Here is a 6,830-nt window from a genome sequence, read left to right as displayed (position 1 = left end):
CGAATTGCAACCCTGAAGGTAACTGAACTGTGATTACCAGTAAATTTGGTGGTAAAGTGGCATTTCCTGCTAATACTCCTTCAATACTGCTGGCTTTGAAGAATGATATCTCATCCAACAAAATTATCAGTTAATAATAAAATACACTGTACGCAGTGAAGTAACAGGCAGAGGAATACCAGTATCTAGTGTGACACTGATTTTGTGTAGAAACATGAAAAACATCTTAATAGGTAAGCAGCTAAATATTAACTGAGAGTCAAAGCTAAAGAGTGTCTCAGACAGGAGTTTTGAAGAAGCAAGGCAGCAAATGACAAGGGAATTGGAACTGGGCCTTGAAATTCAATGTGTTTGGTTGCTGCTTGTAGAAAATGGTAAGATTTATACCTGCACTTGGACTCCGTGCAGACTTGAGTATCCTAAGGGCTGGAGTAGCTGCCTTTCACAAGGGCTTGGAACTTGCACACTGAAACCAAGCAACAGCCTGAGAGTGGAGTCTTCCCTGCTCATTATGAGCTGTGTCAAAATTATGAGACAACCAGGTAGATGAGCTGCTGGCAGGATAAGTGTGTTTTGCTACATGGCAATGTTGCAGCCATTATTTTGTTGAGCTGCAGTCTCAGCCGTGACTCAGCCTGGAAGATCTGAGCAATCCTCTGCTGTATCTGCTGCCTTTTGTTTTCTGTACCGTTTAGGTGGTGTCAGATTGAGAAAAGTCACTTGTAGTGGAGTCTGAAAGTTCTGCATATCAAAGAGTGAGTGTGTTTGTCTGTGGGTTTTGGTCTTCCCCACGCTGACAAGTCTGCCACTAACTCGGCAGTGCAGGATCAGGGCTTTTGCTGTTAGAGTCATGCTGTACCGTGTTGTGCCACTTGCTGTTCAACAGGGCACTTTTGTTATAAGCACTCTTAGCCTTGTGCTTTTTGGATTCATCTCTTAGAAAAGGGGAAAAAACCCAACAACCACAAACTTATAAATCATTGTTAGCAAAAACCAGAACAGTTTTCTCTTTATAGGCAGACTTGTGCAGAGTCTCGTGCATAATAGCACACACATGCTGCCTCTGCCTTAATGAATCCTGTCAAGTTACTCTCTATCATCCTTAGTATTATCATTCCCCGAGCAGTAATGGTAAAATACAATTCAGCCTTAAAGGACAATTTTCATCCCTGAAGCTTAGATTCTCTCTTCTATGGAATGTCATGTTCTTTAGTATTTCATCTTCAAAAGTAGTAAAGTAAATTGGGGATATAGATTTCGTCTTCAAAACTGGTGTAAGGCCCCTAAAATGCAGAAAGGCAGCTAGGTGGATTTTCCAAGTCAGTTTTACCCTTTGATGGTGTTGCAAACACAGATGCTTTAGGGAGTCAGGCTACAAAGCTCAGGTGACTGATGTAAAATGTATGTGCATACACATGTGTACACAGAGTTTTTCCCAAGACTACTACACTGGTATGGAAGGTGAGAGCCCAGGTGAGGTGCTGAGTGCGAGGGGGTGCTCCAGAAGACTGAAGCAGTTGAGTGCAGAACATCAGTTTTGAAAATACCACAGTTTTTTTTTTTTTTTTTTTTTTTTAAATGACCTCTGCAGATGGGTGGTGGAAAGCAACCACTGAACTGGGGCGTATGGCAAAGCCAGTACTGATGGTATAGAAGTCCAGTCTACCTTTATGTCTTTCACTTGCATGATTTTTTCATTCCTAGTGTATGAGGCAGTCAAGAGGCTCTCTCTGTGCTCAGCAGAGCAGTGTCCTGCAGAGTGTGTATCAAAAATCCCAGCTGAATATAACACTGTCCTGAAAAGAGACAGAAAAGCAGCCATCCTTGAGCTCCCTCCTTACCCCTGGAAGGACAAAGTAAAACCTGGTTTCTTTCTACTTGTGGTAGAGGAAAAAAAGCACAATTAATCATAGAATCATGGAATGGTTTGGGTTGGAAGGGACCTTAAAGATCACATAGTTCCAACTCCCCTGCCAAGTTTTTGCAATGTTTCTGTTGCTTAAAGAAATAGTAAGTAGCTGGTAAAGTGCTCTTTCCCCTGGGGACCAACTACTTCAGGGAATATATCTACTAAAACTGGCCAAAGTATCTCAAATAATAACTACTGTGATCAAAATGTTAGTGTAAGCCCAAATACCGGAGAGTGAAAATGAGGCCAACAACTGCATACAGGAAAAAGAAGAATGTGCTTCTGCCCAGGGAGTATTAGTGGCTCCACTGACTGTGACTCCAAGCTGCTGCTTGGGAGGGCTTATTTCCTTGATAAAATATTGCTGCCAGTGACCACCAAAAGGCTTTTGATTATTACCCTTTTTTGGTTCTGGTTTGTACCTGAACCTCAGATTAAACAGCAGCAGCACTGCCTGATATTCTCTCTTGATTGGAAATCATCACTTTTAATAACCTACTGCTGTCCCAGCCTTATTTATTGTGAGGGATGCACACAAGGCTTGCTGTGCAGGTTCAGAAGCTGAACTCTGCCAACACAATATCAACCCCTATTAACGAACAGCAATGCCTCTCACAATTAAATGCAGGCGAAGTTGACAAGTGAAGACAGCTAGTGTTGGCTTAGATAGACAAGGTGCAACTTTGTATCAGTATGAGTGTATTATTAAAGCCCTGGAGAGACAAAAATTGAATTTTAGCTTTACTTAAAAAAGAAAAAAACACCTAAACAAAAAAACCAACCAACCAAACAAAAAAAACCACAACCAAACCAATCAACCAACCAACCAAACAAAACCCAAACAAACAAAACCCTAAACAAACACCAAGAAACCAAAGCCTCTTGCAAAATGATTTTGTTTAGGGATGCAAAACTGACCACAAGTTACCTTGAGAGAAAGAGAGGTACAGAGCCTCTTCATGCATCCATGAGGGACCAGACTTAGTAAAACTGCTTCATTCACTGAGCTACAAGTAGTATCTCATTCTTTTCTATTATGTAAAACAAGAGTAACAGTAATAGATTTGAAGTTTTAAATCCATCTCAGCCTCAGGTAAGCCTGAATCTACAGTTTCTCTTGCCAGAGAGTGTCCCGAAGTTCTGAAGGTGAAAAATGAAAGGAAGTCAGTCAAGAACACCTTCTCCTGAAGCAACACCATTATCTTGTTGGAAGAGCAGTGGTGGGATGAGAAGGGCCTGTCCAGGGAGCCCTGGCCTGTTCAGGCATTGTTTATTTGGCAGATTCTGACATAGGAAGAATCCCCACAACTAGGAGCAGGATTTATTATCTTCCAGTGTCAAAAAGTGTTGTCATTGGTGACAAATACATCTGTCTTCTGCTTTGCTAACATGATAGTGCAGCTGAATGGATGTGTCAGATTCTTCATGGTGCATCTTCTGCAGAAGTGTTTACTGGATCCATCAGCTGCATTTGTCTGACAGCAGCTGCTGTGCAGATATGGGATATAACCAGTATCCTAATTTGGTCCTGGCTTTCATTAGTGCAGCTGGATGGGGAGGAGAGGCCTGGTTTAATTCTCTGTGCCAGGTTAAGTTGGCAGGTAGGAGGACACATCTTACTTGCAGGCTGAGCAAAAGCTGAGTCTGGAAATCTCTAAAGCATGATGCATGAATTCCAAGAACTGTTTTTACAGATACTTTTCAAATTAAAACTGCATGACTTTCCCATTCATAAAAAGAAGAATTTTCACTCTTTAGTAACGTGGAACTTGTCCTATTATCACATTTTCAGCAGCGGATGATATATGAGATTATATAGTTTAATACAATAATGTTTCCTGTCATAACTGTTTTTAGAAAAATAAAATTATCTCTGCCAAACAGAAAGATGATATAACTACAGTGAAGGCTATATTTATCACTGTAAGTCCTTCATGTATTCAAGTATAGAGGCCAGGGTCAAATAAAGTGTGGAGGATTGTGTACAAAAGGGATTTGTGAACTAGGATTATTTATATAGCACCCAAAATTCAATAACCATTCTATAAGAACAGAGCAAAGCGTGAATCTTTTCCTAGATGTATTAAAATCCAAAGTGTGAGTTGTGGAGGCACTTTGTACTGTGAGATCTCATGAGACCTGATCCTCTGTTTACATAAGCCACCAAATCCTCAGTTCTGGTAAGCTGAGGATCATACTCTAAAGATTTAGTCATGAGAACAGATATTCCAGGGTAAAGGGCTCTCAACCAAACAGCCTTTGGACTTTTAGACTCCATAGCTCTGTATCTGGACCCTCATCATTTCTTGACAGTGCACTTTTCTGTTTGTAGTGGGTGCATCTGTGTTGATATCAAAGAGCCTCATGAAAGAAATGCTTTTGGGGAGCCCAGTGCGGTTCTTGCTCGTGCTGACAGAAGGGTCAGGCAAATGTAAGAGAAAAAAAGAGGCACAAACACAAAATCAGCTTCAAGAGGCGTTTTTTTGAGGTTTGTTGTTTCTTTTTCATGTCTGTGGAAGAACGAAAAAAAGTGAAGTAGTTGTCCTTTTTGCCACCTGTGATTCCAGTCACGAATTTGCTGATAGAAACAACATGTGGATTAGATGGTTGGTGGTGGAGCTGTGACAGTGAGCTGTGTCTACTGCAGATTAGGCTGGTATTCCACTGGGCTCCCCAGGTTTCCCCATGGGTCGCAGGGCTGCCCAGAACTTTCCTGGCACTGTGACACGCTCTGTATGTCTCTCCTGAGCCCTCTGGCAGATTAGGGTTGTTTCTCTAGTTGTACCTGAGGCAGAAAATGCTTCTGTAACCAGAAATGAAGCCTTTCTGAACTGTTTCCTGGCATCCATAAAGGTGTGAATACTCAAAATTTGGCCCAATGATACAAGCTTAGGAATGAGCCAGCAACTTGGATTCACTTAGAATCAGTTTTATTGCCAGGTAAGAAATTCATATTAATATAGTGAATACATATGTTTACAAATAAACATTCTTAAAAAACAAACAAACATTTTATTGTAGGAAGTATTATTGGTATCATAAACTCTGTAGTTAACAAGTATTAACACGGGTTTACTTACAGAACATACAGTTACTAAAATATTTCCACATAAAATATGCTCAAGTTACACGAAACCTGTGTGAATCAGAGTGCAGCTGTAATGTGAATCTAAAGCATATGGATTAACAGCAACATTCCATAAAGGGTCAAATTAAGTCAGCCAGTTGTGAAGGCAATAAAGATTAAAGGAATAGAAGTAAGATAGTGGAGAATCTGGGCTGTGTGCAAAGTATTTGTCTTGTGGGCTTTGTCCACTTCTGATAGTCTTAAAACATAGGATCATAAAATTTAGCAGCACACTCATGGAGAGCTACCGGTGCTCTCAGGATGCAAATCAATCTTGATATAGCTAAAAAAAGGTATCTCCATTTAACCAGATTTCAAAATTCTTAGCCCTTGCATCCTTGACTAAGAAGAAGCACTGACAGTCAGTTGAATACAGTAAGAAATGTCGTTTCCAATTCTTCTTACAGCATAACAGTTCTTACTCCTCCCTGCATGCTCTTCCAAAACTAATCTCCTGAAGAACTGACAGCTGGTGAGAATGCAACCGTAGTAAAACAGCTAGTTAGGATTTAGCCAAGTAACTGATTTTAGGGGAAGGGCAGGAATTTAGGTGAAAGGCTGGATGTTTGCCTGCCATCCCATCCCAACTCTCTTTATCTCTTTGTGGATGTGCCAAAGCTTTAACAGGCCCAGGACTGTGAGTTTACTACCAGTGCCCAATTCAGGAGTGGTTTTACTCATATGAACAAGGCATCCTGCTCGTCAGAACCACAGTCAAGACCGTGAGTCCAATTGTTTGTTTAGTTTAAACCCAGATCTCTTTGACATTTGAGGCAAAACCATCAGACTCTTCCACCAAACAGTCCACCGAGAGGGAATGCCACTATAGAAAGCCAAACGATAGAGACAATATACCATAGAACATTTAGTTGAACTACAAACAACTACCATGGCTAAAAGCAAATACAAAATGAGAGACTGGAGGGAAAAAGTTTAAATTGGGAAAATGAAGGGGCCAACTAAATAGTCTTGACTGTGCAACCACTGCATGGAGATGTAGTCCAGTTTCCCTTCGGGACAAACAGGGGAGGCTGAGCAGGGCACAACCCTTGTCATCCTCAGCAAAACATGAGGAAAGAGCTTAAAGGAACAGAGGGGTCACTCTGAAGAACAAGACTGTCATTGAACAATAGTAATACAGTAAAGGCACCACCCACGCTTAATTTCAGTCTGAAGCAGTTGAAAATAGGCAAAACATTTAGGTGAAGAAAAAATCCTGACAGTCTGCAAAGTGAGACTTGTTACCATCTGCCCGAAAACAGGAGGACTGAGAGGGAATATTCTGATGCCCTTATTCCCCCAGCAGCTTTCTGTGTCATGTGATACATCTCTTCTTATTTCGGAGGTTCCCAAAAATTCCAAATCAAACGAAGTAAACTGAAATAAAATCTTCTGCTCTTTGTTATCATCCTGCAGAATTCTCTACCAACCACAAAGGTCCCATATGCTCTTAATCATAACAGTCTTCATAAATTCCTTGTGAAAGTGTCTTTGTCCCTTATTGTACATATATTTTTTGCGTTCTCTATAGGATGGTGTGAAAGTACAATAATAGATGTTAGGGATTGTACCAAGATGTTTGCTCTCGGTTTTTCACAGGTCTAGTGATTATTAATAGGTTTTATACAAAATTCCTCTCTGAAATAATATATTACAGTATATTGTTCTCTCTCTCTTCCTCTGTCTCAAGGCAGGAACATAGTGTAAATGTTTAAGCAGACATAACGTTTCTCTAGATTGTGCTACTTCTCATCATGGATTTTAGTTTCAAGTAAAAAAATTTAGTCACACGGG

This window comes from Empidonax traillii, unplaced genomic scaffold (assembly GCF_003031625.1).
Source record: "Empidonax traillii isolate 1590-97213 ecotype Southwest subspecies unplaced genomic scaffold, ASM303162v1 scaffold166:size2381449, whole genome shotgun sequence".
NCBI classification, from domain to species: domain Eukaryota; kingdom Metazoa; phylum Chordata; class Aves; order Passeriformes; family Tyrannidae; genus Empidonax; species Empidonax traillii.
This window is presented reverse-complemented; position numbering follows the sequence as displayed.